The following is a 15,852-nucleotide window of genomic DNA, read 5'->3' as shown; positions in this document are numbered from 1 at the left end:
GGTTTTCTTCTGTTATGTTGTCATGGAAACAGATACATCTCGAGTACTTCCAGAGTTTGGAGAAGTTGAAATATCTTCTCTACCAGATGGTGCTGCTCTTGAAGACATAAAATCATTGCAAAGTCTTTATCGAGAGCACTGTGAGGTAAGGGAAAAAAGGCATTCACATAAATCATTCTTCATTGAAAATTCATGTCTTCTAGTGAGAATCAGTACAACTGGATGTCTGACACAAAACATATTACAGGCAGGCTATTGACATCTGATGTGCTAACCAAATAGTTGGCTTATTTCATCAGAAATGAAATTGGAAAAACGATTTCTCTGAAATTTCTCTCTTTACCAGGAAAGAAGAAAAATATGTAATAGAATACTGAGACTGGAATACAATAATGTATATTTTTGGAGATTCTTAGATAAATTACACTTTAGATATATGCAGAGCTTTGCTTTTGTTTACAGGGGTTGAAATCAGATTAAATTATTAAATTATTATTTCTAACATTTATGTTAAAAACAAGCTCGCTATTTTCTTCAAGTTTTAAAGAAACAAGTTGTTTAAGGTTGTTAACATTTCATATTAAATAATGTCTTAAAATTATTGTTGAAGGTGCCAGAAAAAAAAAAGAAAAGTAAAAAAAGTAACGAAATAGCAATTTTCCTACGTGTTTTTAATAGCATTAAAAATTCTGTTTAGGTGAAGTCACCCGATATGTTTCCTTAAGCTCTCTTTTCTGGAGAATTCTTTCTATTTTCACTTGGACTGATCTGAGTCTATGCACACTAGTAAAATTCATCGCTAAAAAGTTATTAAAATACGTTGTTTATTTATAAATCTTAATTTGTATTACTTTTTCTGAAAACTGACTAAGGGGAGGGGAGAGCTATACCACTCGAAGGAGCTGGAGGAGAAAAATGGTAGAAGATTATCTGCACTTGTTTTATATTGTTTTAGGCAATAGTGGATGTTGTTGTGAATCTTCAGTTTAGCCTGATAGAAAAATTGTGGCAAACTTTCTGGCGCTATTCTCCTTCTGCTCCAGCTGATGGCACTGGTATTATTGAAGCAAGGTCAGTATATGTCACTCTTAAATAAATAATAATTCATTATTATATTGTTTACTATTATTTATAATTTAATACACAGCCCTGTTTAATAGAGGGTACTTTAGGAGAACATGATGATGGAAACATGGATGATGTTAGAGGAAACATTTCAGCAAGTGTCGGCTGGGGGGGGGGGTTAGAACACTGAAATCTGCCAAACCTCACTTAGCTTCCTGACTCTTCCAAAACTAGTTGTTTTATTCATGTTTCCAGATCTCATGATTTACTAACCAAGGCCAGTAAATGTCTCTCTTTACTCTATCATCATAATATAACAGCAAGTGTCAAATCAAAGCCTTGAAATGACTGTATACATCTTCCATTTTTTCCTTTGTTTGGATGACTACAAAGTGTCCTTACACAATATACTGTCCCATTCTTTTAAATTCCAAGGACCATTTTTATGCTACCTCTGCATAATTTCTGGGCTGGAGCTGAACTTTGGAGGCCATTTTTCCCCAGTTTCATATGAACAAGGTAAAGAGGTTCAATTGGATGTAACTGAGACTTTTACAAAGTTTTTATTAAATAAGCAAAGTCCATTGTACTTTTCTTATCTGTATGTAAATGCATTTTCATTTATTCTTTTGTTACTTTTATTCACGCCAGCAATCTGACTGAAATAGAAAGTCGACTTCCAAAAGGAAAACTGATTACTCTGTGCAAAAATGAGTCTATTCTGAAATGGATTTGTAATTGTGACCATGTGATGTACCAGGCTTTGGTGGAGATTCTCATTCCTGATGTCCTTAGACCTATTCCTAGTAAGTTAAACACAGATAACACCTCATAAGAATTTTGGCTTGGTTTGTTTTATGTGGTGGTGTTTTTGTGCATCACGTGAGACTTTGGGGAATGATTTCGAAGGATATAAAAGTAGCATGTGTCATCTTTCCTTAATTCTGTTGAGTAGGAAGGTGTACTGGAGTTGATGTAAGCACTGTATTTAAAGAAAAGGAGACTAGATATTTCACTGCATTTAGGGAACTCTCCAGAAGTTTTTGGAATATATTTCCCTATGGAAGATGCTTTTGTCACTGCAAAGTCTAAGTTTTTATTAATTTTAAGATAAAAATGGGTTCCTTTACACACTGGCTCTAGTCTACCTGACAGATGCGAATGCACTATGGTCCTGAGCCTGAGTCCATTAATGTCAGACAGTCTTTCCACTGACTTCAGTAGACTTTAGCATTACATATAAAAAAACTTTCCCAGACCAGACTTTTCCTCTGGTCTCAGGAGCCTGGGGTTCCTGAAAGCAGTCCTTACCAGTAAAGACTGAGGTGAAGAAGGCATTCAGTACCTCATCCTTTCCCATGTCCTTGGTCTTCAGGATCCCTGCCCCATTCAGCAGCAGGCCTGCATTTTCCCTGGTCTTTATTTTGCTGCTGATGTACCCGTAGAAGCTCTTAATGTTGCCCTTCATATCCCTCGCCAGTTTCAACTCTAGGTGGGCTTTGGCTTTCCTAACCCCATCTCTGTACTCTCAGACAGTGTCTCTGTATTCCTCCTGGGTCACTTGTCCCTTTTTCTGGCTCCCATATGCTTCCTTTTTATGTTTGAGTTTAGTCAGGAGCTCCTTGTTCATCCACACAGGCTTCCTGCCACCTTTGCTCGATTTCCTGCTCACTGGGATGGACCATTCTTGATCACGGAGGAGGTGATCCTTGAATATCCCTGGACCCTCCTCTGCTCTCCAGGACTCTACCCTGTGGGATTCTTCCAAACAGGTCCCTGCACAGGCCAAAGTCTGCTCTCCTGAAATTTAGAGTTGTGATCCTGCCATTTGCATTGCTCCCTCCTCTCAGGATTCTCAACTCCACCATCTCACGGTCAATGCAGCCCAGGCTGCCCACAACCTTCCAGGCTGCTCCAACCACAGTTCTTCCTTGTTTGTAAGAATTGCATCCAGCAGAGTGTCTCCCCTTCAGCCCTGTTTTTCTGATTACAAGCTCTCTCTTTTTCCATAACACCTTGAACCCGCTCCTTGTCAACCCATTCCACCACTTCCTCATTTGATTGTGGACCTCCCTTGTCATTTCTAGTTTAAAGCTCTCCTCACCAGGTTGGCCAGCCTGCTGGTAAAGATGCTTTTGCCTCACTTGGTCAGGTGGATCCCATCTCTTTAGCAGTCTTTGATTCTTAAACAGAAATCCCCACGGTCATAAAAAACAAATCCCTATTGTCATCACCAGCTGGGCAACCAACTGTTGACCCACAGGATCCTCCCATTCCTCCTCAAATCCTTCCTTCTCACTGGAAGGATCAAGGAGGATATTGCCTGAGCCCCCATGAACTTCTCCCATTGCCTCCAGGTGCATGTAGTCACACTGGCTATGCTCCAGGTCTCCCATGGCAGTATTGTCGGTGATGATTCATAAGGGGTAATAGTCCGAGGGCCGGACAAACCTCTGCAATATCTCTACAACATCCCAGATCCAAGCCCCCAGCAAATAGTAAGCCTCCCAACACAGCAGGTCAGGTCAGCAGATGTGGTCCCCCATCCCCTACAGCACAGAGTTTCCCGTTGTTATCACTTGCCACTTCCTTCTGGTACTGCTGCATGGCTCAGGCTTAGTTAGCTTGGATGCTTCACTGTACAGACTTCCCAGACCCTCATCTGCTCTAAGGATGCCAAACCTGTTCTTTAGTTGGAGATATGCAGGTGGAGCAGGAGCCTTCTTCCTGTTGTTAGAAGTCACAAGCTTCCAGCCTTCGCCATTTCCAACCCTTTAGGTTGGAAATTAGGAGAAATCTATTCTCAGAAAGAGTAGTTAATAGTTAGTAGTTAGTCCCCTTAATGATTCTATGATCCTAACTCATTAAGCACAGACCACCCAATCCTCCTTCAATACAGCTAGGGGTTCAGGCTGCAGGGTCTTGGAGATGAACTGTTCAATCTCTTTCTTATCATCTCTGACACTACACAATCTGCTGACCTCCTCCCGCACCTCCTCGGCAGCACAGATCCTGTACTGCTGCACACCTTCTGCAGGCAAGGAGACTGGCTCCCTCTGCCCCAGCCTCAGTGAGAGACCCCAGGCACTCCTTATACCCTGAGAGCTGCATTCTCCCTTGGGAGTTCGGTCTGGATTGAGGCCTTTGATATTGTAGGGATAGTTGCTCCAACAGCTGGAGGTGGTGCCCTGCAATGCATTAACAGCATTGCTTAGGACATGGATGCAATTCTCTGCAAAGTTTCTCGCCCCCTTCTGTGTAACCTTCTGAGCAAAGTGCTGCATCTGTTGGCTGCCTCTGCTAGCAATGTTGTAAGAAGCAACTCAGGAAAATATTTGCAAGCATTACTTTGTAGAAGGTATTATCAAGCAAGGAAATAAAGGCTAGTGTTACCACATGATGAAGACTGAAATAACTACAGAAAAGATACACAGTAAATAAAACATCTATGTTTATTGCTTATATGTAAGTTTGCAGAAAAAAAAGTAATAACTGCAGACTCTTTCTTGTGTATCAACACTAAAACCTTCTTGATTATTTATGTTTGCAGTAGAAATTAAAATGTAGAAGACCTCACCCCTGCAGGTCACTGAATTTAGTGATTAGAATCGAAATATCATAACATATGCTTTGTGCCACTAACTGGTTAAAAATCCTCATTCTGTCACAGTGCTCAGTAGTTCATATGAATCAAGTTCAACACATATTAGACCACTATGTTTAGAACCTATTTGTTTAAAACAAACATCTGCATAGCACTAGCTAATCTCCAACTTTCATCTGAAAAGCTAAGAAATAGCAAAGTAAAAGTCATATAAACTCTACTTAACTTTTAAAATTTTTAAGCAAAGCTTAAAAAATTAACTAGACTAAGCCTCCTAGAAGGCTTAACTATATCCAAGCATCAAAATTAAATATGTATCTCATTTCACTAAAAACAGTAAAGAAATTACATAATTGCTTTCTATAACTAATGACTTCTGTCTTCCAGTAGATCCTCATAGAGAAGCTGTTAAAAGTATGGGCTGGATGAGCAGACAGTGAGGTGGACTGAAAACTGGCTGAACTGCCAGGCCCAGAGGGTGGTGGTCAGTGGCATGAAGTCTAGTTGGCTGAGGGAGTTGGGACTGTGTAGCACAGAGAAAAGGAGGCTCGGGGGTAGTCTCATATGTAAAAAGTATCTCAGGGTGTAAAGAAGACAGAACCAGGCTCTTTTGTCCAGTGAAATATCAAGAAGCAATAAGCACAAATCGAAACAAAGAAAGTTCTGTCTGAACATTAGGAAACACTTCTTTACTCTGAGGGTGACCGGAACAGGTTGCCCAGAGAAGTTGTGAAGTCTCCCTCCTTGAAGATCTTCAAAAGCTGCCTAGACATGGTCCTGGGCAAGCTGCCCTAGGCGGCCCTGCTTGAGCAGGGGGTTTGGACGAGATGATCTCCAGAGGTCCCTTCAAACCTCAACCCTTCTGTGATTCTGTGATTCTGTGATTCTGTAATAAAGATTCAAGTTATAGAGAGAGATGTGTATAAAAGTCCTAATTCAGCAAAATCATATCAGCCAATTCTTAATTTAGTAGGGATGAACTTTGAGCAAGTACTCCAAGACAAGCAGTTAAATGTATTTTAAGAGCCCAATGCTTAAATGTTTTGCTGAATCAGCTTTGTTGTTGTTGTTGGAGGTTTTGAGGGGAGGCGCTTAAGAAAAGAAAAAAAAAAGCAAATGTACTCCAAGAGGTATATTAGAATATAAGTAGAAGTAATAGTAATGCAGTTATGAGAAATTATGAATCATAGAATCACAAAATGATTTGGGTTGGAAGGGATTTTAAAGATTATCTAATTCCAACCCCCCCCCACACACACACCGCCCTGAGCAGGGAAACTCCTACTAGACCGGGTTGCACAAAGCCCCATCCAACCCGGCCTTGAACTCTTCCAGGGATGGGGCATCCACAACCTCTCTGGACAACCTCTTCCAGTGCCTCACCACCCTCAGAGTAAAGAACTTCTTCCTAATGTCTAATCTAAATCTACCCTTTTTTAATTCAGAGCCATTCCCCCTTGTCCTATCACTCCACTCCCTGACAAAGAGTCCCTCCCAAGCTTTCCTGTAGGCCTCCCCTTAGGTACAGTAATGTCGCTATAACGTCTCCCCGGAGCCTTCTCTTCTCCAGGCTGAACAACCCCAACTCCTTCAGCCTGTCTTCATAGGAGAGGTACTCCAGCCCCTTGATCATCTTCGTGGCCCTCCTCTGTACTCATTTTAACAGGTCCATGTACTTCTTACATTGGGGGCCCCAGAGCTGGACACGGTACTCCAGGTGGGGTCTTACGAGAGCAGAGTAGAGGGGGAGAATCACCTTCCTCAACCTGCTGGCCACGCTTCTTTTGATGCAGCCCAGGATACAGTTGGCTTTCTGGGCTGCAAGCACACACTGTCGGCTCATGTTGAGCTTCTCATCCACCAACACCCCCAGGTCCTTCTCCTCAGGGCTGCTTTTAGTCCATTCTCCGCCCAGCCTGTATTTGTGCTTGGGATTGCCCCGGCCCAGGTGCAGGACCTTGCACTTGGCCTTGTTGAACTTCATGAGGTTCGCACAGGTCCACCTCTCAAGCCTGTCCAGGTCCCTCCGGATGGCATCCCTTCCCTCCAACTGATCTCCACCTGGACATTGAGTCGTTGACCATTCAGCCAATTCCTTACCCACCGAATGGTCCATCCGTCAAATCCATGTCTCTCCATTTTAGAGATAAGGATATCATGTGGAATAGTGTCAAATCACAGAATCACAAAATGACAGAATGGTTGAGGTTGGAAGGGACCTCCAGAGATCATCTAGTCCAACCCCCCCCTGCTCAAACAGGGTCACCTAGAGCATGTTACACAGGATTGCATCCAGGCAGGTTTTGAATATCTCCAGAGAAGGAGACTCCACAAACTTTCTGTGCAGCCTGTTCCAGTGCTCTGTCACCCCAACCATAAAGAAGTTCTTCCTTATATGGCAATGAAACCTCCTGTGGTTCAATTTATACCCATTACCCCATGTCCAATCACTGGCCACCACTGAGAAGTGTTTGGCCTCACCCTCTTTACATTGTCCCCTCATGTATTTGTAGAGGTTGATAAGATCCCCTCTCAATCTCCTCTTCTCTAGGCTAAACAGGCCCAGCTCACTTAGTCTTTCCTCATAGGACAGATGCTCCAATCCCTTAATCATCTTTGTGGCTCTGTCCTGGACCCTCTCTAGAAGTTCTATGCCCCTTTTGTATTGGGGAGCCCAGAACTGCACACAGTATTCCAGGTGTGGCCTCACCAGAACTGAGTAGAGGGGGAGGATTACCTCTCTTGACCTGCTGTCCACACTCCTCCTGATGCAGGCTAGGAACCCATTGGCCTTCTTGGCCACAAGGGCACTTTTCTGGCTCATGGAAAGCTTGTTGTCCACCAGGACTCCCAGGTCCCTCTCCGCAGAGCTGCTCTCCAGCAGGTCAGCCCCCAACCTGTACAGGTACCTGGGGTTGTTCCTCTCCAGGTGCAGGACCCTGCACTTGCCCTTGTTGAACCTCAGGAGGTTCCTCTCCATCCAACTCTCCAGCCTGTCCAGGTCCCTCTGAATGGTCGCACAGGCCTCTGGTGTGTCAGCCACTCTGCCAAGCTTTGTACTGTTCGCAAACTTGCTGAGGGTGCACGCTGTCCCTTCATCCAGGTCACTGATGAATAAGTTAAATAGCACTGGACCCAGTACCAACCCCTGGGGGACACCACTAGCCACAGGCCTCTAACTAGACTCAGCACCGTTGAGCACAACCCTCTGAGCTCTGCCATACAGCCAGTTCTCAATCCACCCCACTGTCCACTCATGGATCCCACCCTTCCAGAGCTTGTCTATGAGGATGTTATGGGAGACAGTGTCAAAAGCCTTGCTGAAGTCAAGGTAGTTAACATCCACTGCTCTCCCCTCGTCCATCCAGCCAGTCATCTCATCGTAACAGGCTATCAGGCTGGTTAAACATGACTTCCCCTTGGCGAACCCATGCTGACTATTCCTGATCACCTTCTTATCCTCCACATGCTTAGAGATGGCCTCCAGGATGAGCTGCTCCATCACGTTTCCAAGGATGGAGGTGAGGCTGACTGGCCTGTAGTTTCCTGGGTCTTCCTTCTTGCCCTTCCTGAAGACTGGAGTAATGCTGGCTTTCTTACAGTCCTCAGGCACCTCTCCTGTTCTCCAAGACCTTTCGAAATACTTTGCACAGGTCCAGGTAGATGATGTCAGTTGCTCTTCCCCATCCACAAATGCTGTAACCCCATTGCAGAAGGCCACCAGATTTGTCAGGCACAATCTGCCCTTAGTGAAGCCATGCTGGCTGTCACCAATCCCCTCCTTATTTTCCATGTGTGCAATGTGTGCACCCTCATTGAGTGTACCCTTGGTAAGTTTGCGGACGACACCAAGTTGGGGGGTGGGGGGGGGGAGTGTTGATCTGCCGGACGGTAGGAAGGCCCTGCACAGGGACCTGGACAGGATGGGTCGATGGGCAGAGGCCAACTGGATGAAGTTCAACATGGCTACGTACTGGGTCCTGCACTTTGGTCAGAACAACCCCATGCAGCGCTACAGACTTGGAGCAGAGTGGCTGGAAAGCTGTGCAGAGGATAAGGATCTGGGGTGTTGGTCAAGGCTCACCTGAATGTGAGCTGGCTGTGCGCCCAGGTGGCCAATGGCATCCTGGCTTGTATCAGGAAGCCAGCAGGACCAGGGTGGTGATTGTCCCCCTGTACTCTGCTCTGGAGAGACCACACCTTTTGTACTGTGTTCTGTTTTGGGCCCTGTTAGAGCGCGTTGCAGGAAGCATGGCCGAAAGCACGACAGACACCAGCAGAGTCAGATCATGCTCCTCCATTTTATTGCCCGAATAGCCTAACTTTTATAGTGAACTTAACAGGGGCGGACAGTGTTTCACACAAGATTATTGGTCAAAAGCACTCAGAAAAACAACTACAAGTAAACAACCCCACCTGCAAGAAAACAACCCCCTTGTGATTAGCAGTCACGTAGATCTTGTCCTTGAAGCCAGCTGCTGGTAACAATATTTTTCTGAATTCCTCAATTGGGCGACGTGGGAACACTGCCATGGGAACTTCTCATAGTTGCCCTGGTAGCTCGGTTTGCTCAGCTACAGCAGGCCATGGGATTTGCTAAGGCCTACTCCTGGTTGCATAAAGCAAGCTCAGATCGAGCAATTGTTCCACGGACTCATGTCCACATCCTTTGTGCCAATTCCCAACAGGGCCCCTCACTACAAGAAAGACATTGAGGCCCTGGAGAGTGTCCAGAGAAAGGCAACAAAGCTGGTGAAAGGTCTAGAGAACAAGTCTTATGAGGTGTGGATGAGGGAACTGGGGTTGTTTATACTGGAGAAGATGAGGCTCAGGGGAGACCTTATTGCTCTCTACAGCTACCTGAAAGGGAGTTGTGGGGAGCTGAGGGTCGGCCTCTTCTCGCAGATAACTAGTGATAGGACTAGAGGGAATGGCCTCAAGTTACTGCAGGGGAGGTTCATATTGGAAGTGAGGAGAAATTTCTTCTCAGGAAGAGTAGTCAGGTACTGGAATGGGTTGCCCAGGGAGGTGGTGGAGTCACTGTCCCTGGGGGTGTTTAAGGAAAGGCTGGACTTGGTGCTTAGGGACATGGTTTAGTGGGTGATATTGGTGGTAGGGGGATGGTTGGACCACATGCTCTTGGAGGTCTTTTCCAACCTTAATGATTCTATGATTCTATGTGCCTTAGCATTGTTTCCAGGAGGATCTGCTCCATGATCTTGCCAGGCACAGAGGTGAGACTGACCGGCCTGTAGTTCCACGGGTCTTCCTTTTTTCCCTTTTTAAAAGTGGGGGTTATGTTTCCCCTCTCCTAGTCAGTGGAGTGACACAACTTCTCAAATATGATGGACAGTGGCTTAGCAACTACATCAGCCAGTTCCCTTAGGATCCGTGGATGCATCACATCGGGTCCCATGGACTTGAGAACCTTCAGGTTCCTTAGATGGTCTCGGAACTGGGTCTGTTTATCAGGAAAAACGATTAGTTAAATGTATGATGCAGTTAAACAGCATTGCAAAGAATTATCACAGAATCACAGAATCATCTAGCTTGGAAGAGACCTCCAAGATCACCTAGTCCAACCTATGACCTAACACTAACAAGTCCTCCACTAAACCAGTTCTTCCTAATACCCAACCTAAACCTCCCCTATGCAACTTTAGCCCATTCAGTCTTGTCCCGTCACCAGGCACGTGGGAGAATGACCAACCCCCACCTCGCTACAGCCTCCTTTCAGGAATATATTGAGCGCAATAAGGTTGCTCCTGAGCCTCCTCTTCTCCAGGCTGAACATTCCCAACCCCCTCAGCCACTCCTCGTAAGACTTGTTCTCCAGGCCCCTCACAAGATTTGTTGCCCTTCTCTGGACTTGCTCAAGCATCTCGATGTCCTTCTTGTAGTGAGGGGCCCAAAACTGAACACAGTACTCGAGGTACAGCCTCACCAGAGCTGATTACAGGGGGACAATCACTTCCCTAGTCCTGCTGGCCACGCTGTTTCTTATACAAACCAGGATGCTGTTGGCCTTCTTGGCGACCTGAGCACACTGCTGGCTCATATTCAGCCGACTATCAACAAATACTCCCAGGTCCTTCTCTGCCAGGCAGCTTTCCAGCCACTCATCTCCCAGCATGTAGCACTGCTTGGGGTTGTTGCGTCCCAGGTGCAGGACCCGGCACTTGGCCTTGTTGAACTTCATGCAGTTGGCCTCAGCCCACTGGTCCTGCCTATCCAGATCCTCCTGCAGAGCCTTCCTACCCTCGAGCAGATTGAGACATGCACCCAACTTGGTGTTGTCTGCAAACTTACTGAGGGTGCACTCGATCCCCCTTATCCAGATCATTGATAAAGATATTAAAGAGAACTGGCCCTAGTACTGAACCCCGGGGGACTCCACTAGTGACCGGCCTCCAACTGGATTTGACTCCATTCACCACGACTCTTTGGGCCCGGCTATCCAACCAGTTTCTAACCCAACGAAGCGTGCGCCAGTCCAAGCCAAGAGCAGCCAGTTTCTTGAGGAGAATGCTGTGGGAAATGGTGTCAAAAGCCTTGCTGAATTCAAGGTAGACCACATCCACGGCCTTTCCCTCATCCACTAAGCGTGTCACTTTGTCATAGAAGGAGATCAGGAGATCAGGTTTACCAAGCAGGACCTGCCTTTCATAAACTCATGATGACTGGGCCTGATCGCCTGGTTTTCCTGCAAGTGCCGTGTGATTATAAAACAGTCCAGGTTGGAAGGGACCTCAAAGGTCATCAGTGCTAAACTTTTTGTGGGAAAAGGGGTCCTAGATGAGATGAGATCATATTTATCAGGGACTGTAGAGATAGGACAAGAACTAATGGCTTAGCTGGTCAAGGGAAGTGATTGTCCCACTCTACTCTGCACTGGTGTGGCCTCATCTCGTATACTGTGTGCAGTTTTGGGCGCCACATTTGAGAGTTATGTTTTAAGAAGCAACTCAGGAAAAATATTTGCAGTATTCCTTTGAAGAAGTACCCCATCACAGGCAGGCTTCTTTTATTTTTGATTTTCTTTTTGTTTTCTTTTCTCTTTTCTTTTTTTCTGGTTAATTGGGAAAAGTACCAACTGCGGCTGGCCAAAAAATGGGAAAATTTGTTTAATTTAGTAAATACATAAACTGATAATTCTATTTTTGTTTCAGCTTTTTTTCCTTTTCCTGATTTTAAGTATTTTTATTTTGAAAAAAAAATCCCCAAAATTTACTGTCACACAACTTCCTAATAAATATTACCATAAAATAAATTAGCACTGAGGAAAAACTTTGTTTTGTTGTTTTTGTTTTTTTAAAAAAGAAGCTCTAAGTAAGTTTTTGTCAGTCAAAATGTTTGTGAAAACTTTTTAATGCCCCTGTAATGAATAAAAAATACTGTGTAGGAAAAAAGCCAATTTTCTTTGTTTAAAAACAAGTCAAACAGACTGTACTTGAGTCAGGAGTAAAGCTGATTATTATATGATGATTCAAGCAAAAGACCAGAGCCACTGTATATTACTGGCAATAGAACCTTTTCCCTGAGAATGGCCTTTTTATCCCTTCACAAGCGTCAGGATGGACAGTAACGAACTCGTTTGGGAGTTCCTATCCCAGACAGAGAAGTTATGTTCAACATATTTTCACATCGTATTTCTTGCTTTCAGCAAATACAAGTACAGGAAAGACTACAAAATCTTGTTATTTGTGAGATTTGAGTACAAGAGAGATGTCAAATGAGAACCTGAGAGTTTTGAATGTTCATCCAAAAATAAATTTTCTCCCTGTAACTTTTTTTGCTACACCATTTAGCAATGGCTGGGTGTGTTAACCACTGTTTAAAGGACAGAGGACAACACATTTTTTTGAATTAATGTATTGTTTTCAGAATTCATCAGAATTTCATGATCACTCTGTACGTCACTGTCCTCTAACAACATAGTTTAGCTAAAAAGCGGGAATACTATTTCTCTAGAATTTAGAGCTCCTCTTCATTTATAGCTATAGATCCGAACCTATACTGCATAAGTCTCTGAGCCAAAAATGCAGCAGAACTCAGTGTGGAATCTTTAAATACTGAGGATACAAGAGATGTCAAGAGAGTCAATGTCCTGGCTTCGGCTATGATAGAGTTAATTTTCCTCCTATGTTGCAGGAAGGATGGCCGAAAACATGACAGACACCAGTATGGTCAGATCATGCTCTGCCTTTATTACCTGAATAGCCTGGCTTTTATAGCAAATTTAATAGGGGCAGATAGTGTCTCACACAAGATTATTGGTCAAAAGCACTCAGACAAACAACTGCAAGAAAACAACCCCACCTGCAAGAAAACAACCCCCTTGTGATTAGCAGTCACGTAGATCTTGTCCTTGAAGCCAGCTGCTGGTAACAATATTTTTCAATTCCTCAATCGGGCAATATGGGAACATTGTCATGGGAACTTCTCATAATCGTCCTGGCAGCTTGGTTTGCTCAGCTGAAGCAAGTCATGGCCTCCTTGCTGTTTCAAAAATCCCTCAACAGTCCTAGTAGCTGGTAGGGTGCTCTGTTTTGGATTTAGGATGAGAATAATGTTGATACCACACCGATGTTTTAATGTTTGGCTAATGTTTGGCTAAACAACTCCAGCAGCACGAAGAAAGTCTTTCCTCTTCCCTACAGGCCGGCATCTCGGCTGTGGAGAAACTTTCTGAAGAGGTCCACCAACTTAAAGAGAATTTATCCTCCTCTCCACCTGTATGAACCAGTGTCTCAGCTATCAGGGGCAAGTGTTCAACCGTGCAAGGAAGACGACATAGTGGGTACACACCCTTTGCCGCCCTGTGGTTTTACCTATGTTTTACCATGGAGAGGACATGAGAAAATGGGATGGAAAATCTACCTCGACCCTAGGGGCACGGGTACGTGAGTTGCAAGGAAAAACAACTGGGAAAAATGGATTCTCTGAGAGGCTTGCTGCTCCAACTTCCAGTGGGCAGTCCTCCAGACACAGAAATGAAGATTCTAAGCAGGATTAGAGGGGCCCTGCCTCCAGCCAGGGGGAGGAAAGGGACAATCGAGTTTATCGGACTGTGTGGATTCGATGGCCTGGCACTTCAGACGCACAGAAGTATAAGGCTTTAGTAGATACCAGTGCACTGTGGACTGTAATGCCATCAAGCTATAAAGGGCCAGATCCCATCTGTATTTATGGGGTGACGGGGGGATCCCAGCAGCTAACTGTATTGGAGGCTGAAGTGAGTCTAACTGGGAATGAGTGGCAAAAGCACCGTATTGTGACTGGCTCGGATGCTCCGTGCATCCTTGGCACAGACTACCTCAGGAGAGGATATTTCAAGGACCCAAAAGGGTTCCGGTGGGCTTTTGGCATAGCTGGCTTAGAGACAGAGGACATTAAACAGTTGTCTACTTTGCCCGGTCTCTCAGAGGACCCTTCGGTTGTGGGCTTGCTCAGGGTTAAAGAAAAACAGGTGCCAATCGCTACCACAACTGTGCGCCGGTGGCAATATCGCACCAACTGAGACTCCCTGATTCCCATCCATAAGCTAATTCGTCAACTGGAGAGCCAAGGAGTGATCAGCAAGACTCATTCCCCTTTTAATAGTCCCATATGGCCAGTGTGAAAGTCTAATGGTGAGTGGAGACTACCAGTGGACTATCGTAGCCTGAATGAAGCCACACCACCTCTAAGTGCTTCAGTGCCGGACATGCTGGAAATCCTGTACGAACTGGAATCAAAGGCAGCCAAGTGGTACGCCACAACTGATATCGCTAATGCATTTTTCTCCATCCCTCTAGCAGCAGAGTGCAGGCCACAGTTTGCTTTCACTTGGAGGGGTGTCCAATACACCTAGAATCGGCTGCCCCATGGTTGGAAACAAAGCCTTACCATTTGACATGGACTGATCCAGTCTGTGCTGGAACAGGGGGAAGCTCCTGAACACCTGCAGTACATCAGTGACATCATCATTTGGGGTGACAAAGCAGAGGAATTTTTTGAGAAAGGGAAGGAAATAGTCCAAATCCTTCTGAAGGCTGGTTTTGCCATAAAACAAAATAAAGTCAAAGGACCTGCACAAGAGAGACAGTTTTTAGGAATAAAATGGCAAGATGGACGCCGTCAAATCCCAATGGATGTGATCAACAAAATAACAGCTATGTCTCCACCAACTAGCAAAAAAGAAACACAGACTTTCCTAGGTGTCGTGGGTTTTTGGAGAATGCACATTCCAAATTACAGTCTGATTCTAAGCCCGCTCTACCAAGTAACCCATAAGAAGTATGATTTCAAATGGAGCCCCGAGCAACAACAACCCTTTGAGCAAATTAAAAGGGAGATAGTTCATGCAGTAGTCCTTGGGCCAGACAAGATGTAAAGAATGTGCTCTACACTGCAGACCAGGAGAATGGCCCCACCTGGAGCCTCTGGCAGAAAGCGCCTGGGGATACTCAAGGTCAATCCCTAGGGTTTTGGCGTCAGGGATGTGGGGACAGATGTGGGGGGAGGATTGGGAGGGACCGTGGGTGGAACAGAGGGTCATGGGATCCGGGGCAGTCGTGTGTACGGGTATAAGAAACTATGCTACGCAGCAATAAATTGGCACTTGAGCTAGACACGTGCATGTCCATCTCTGGCGTCCCTGCTCGGGGAGCAGACGTCCAGGCAGCCAATCGATGTCGTGTCTCGGGCTGGGGTAGCACGGAGAGTGGCAACATTTGCTGACCCCGAAGTAATAGTGGGCGGCCGCCCGGTGGGTAAGGGAGTGGAAAGCTGATAGCCATGGCATCCATGTGGTGAGTACACTGAAGGGGTTAGGGAATCAGTGCAGAATCGCACAAAAGGGGAAGGAGATTCATCTGTTGCTCCAGTGGATGCAATGGCAGGGATTTGCTGATTCACTGTCCAAGTGTCTGGAATGGCGAACACTAGAAAAGTTGGGGGGAGGAACTTTGGGCAGCGGCTTGTAATGTGAATAAGGAGGCTCTGGCGTTGATTCCTGCTTTTGGGAAAATCCTCGAGACCTTTAAGCAGGCGAGGGAGCAGCGCTCTGTATGACAGTTGGCAGCAGGAATGTTGCAAGGGTCAGAGGACTGTAGGCAGGGTCAGGAGGTGAAGGTGGAGTCATAGAGTGCCCCGTCGGAAAATGCGTCAGAAAATGTGGCGGCCGACAAAATAGCAGGGGA

At 45.4% G+C, this 15,852-nt stretch overlaps 1 protein-coding gene and 1 long non-coding RNA gene across 4 annotated transcripts in view; one reads left to right on the top strand and one right to left on the bottom strand.

The window, feature by feature from the left end:
• LOC101798468 (transcription factor RFX3) overlaps positions 1 to 15,852 on the bottom strand; it is a 264,473-nt gene that overhangs the window by 101,813 nt on the left and 146,808 nt on the right. The window lies entirely within an intron of this gene.
• On the top strand, positions 19 to 2,358 carry LOC101797731 (uncharacterized). Of its 2 annotated transcripts, XR_002404603.4 has the most exons (4): positions 19 to 145; positions 956 to 1,071; positions 1,501 to 1,584; positions 1,717 to 2,358. It is a non-coding gene; the product is annotated as an uncharacterized lncRNA (long non-coding RNA). The 2 variants fall into 2 exon arrangements; XR_011805591.1 differs by lacking the exon at positions 1,501 to 1,584.

Source organism: Anas platyrhynchos, chromosome W (genome assembly GCF_047663525.1).
Source record: "Anas platyrhynchos isolate ZD024472 breed Pekin duck chromosome W, IASCAAS_PekinDuck_T2T, whole genome shotgun sequence".
Lineage (NCBI taxonomy): Eukaryota > Metazoa > Chordata > Aves > Anseriformes > Anatidae > Anas > Anas platyrhynchos.
The sequence above is the reverse complement of the archived record's forward strand: the minus strand, read 5'-3'. Positions and strand labels throughout refer to the sequence as shown.